The sequence below is a fragment of the Eimeria mitis genome, genomic scaffold, assembly GCF_000499745.2.
Source record: "Eimeria mitis Houghton genomic scaffold, Emh_scaff4085, whole genome shotgun sequence".
Classification (NCBI taxonomy): Eukaryota; Apicomplexa; class Conoidasida; order Eucoccidiorida; family Eimeriidae; genus Eimeria; species Eimeria mitis.
The window spans coordinates 1-873 of record NW_013572416.1 but is presented as its reverse complement, the minus strand read 5'-3'; positions in this window follow the sequence as shown (position 1 = coordinate 873).

Genomic DNA, 873 nt, shown 5'->3' with positions numbered 1-873 from the left:
TCCCTAGAAAAAGTTACCAGACTCACGCCTGGCTCCAGGGTTGGGAGCCTGTAGAAAGGATGACTGACAATCAAAGCTTCCGGTGGCTCTTCTGGTTGTGAAAGGGAGTATCCAGGGAATCCTCCAGAGGGATCGGCCGTAGTCTGACCCGCACAAGCCGAATATGAACATTGGATATTTTGTGGAGTGTCGGGTGAGGACTGGTGTCCAGGATCCGAAGCTGAAACGCCCACATCCCGAGTTCCCTGTGTCCACGAGGATACAACGGATGGCCAAGTCACCACAGCGCTTGGACCCGGGTTGGTTGCAGATGGAAACCATTGCAGCTGCCCTCTTTGAATCGCTTTCCGAGCTGCCACTGCATAGCCCGCTCCAGACTGTTGACCCGACAGAAATCTAGACTCAGGAAGCACCATCGGCGATGCCGCCGGCCCACTCATCCCACTGGTGAACTTATTTGCTTCCTGTATTGATGCAACATCCACCTTCTGCCTCTTACGAAAGCCGTCTGGAGTCGGTACACCTGTGGTCTCCACTTGTTCGAAGTGCCTTTTCTGTGCTCCAACTGCCTGACTGGGCGAACGCAGCAGGCTTGATTCAGGCGAGTCGCGTGGGAACAGAGGTTGTTGTAGATGCATCGATGAACTTTCAGGCACTGCTACCTCCAAGCTCTCGATATAGGACCCTATGCCGTGGGGTGAATGTGACAAGGGCCCTGCAGAAAAGCCTGGTGAAAAACCGTACTGAGGGGACGAAGATGCGCTGGTGACCGCAGTAAATATAGGGGATATGCCGCCATCAGCTGCAGTAGGTGGGGAATCATCACTACTCAATTGTTGCATGGAAAACTGCCCAGTGGATGTTGACGGCCCC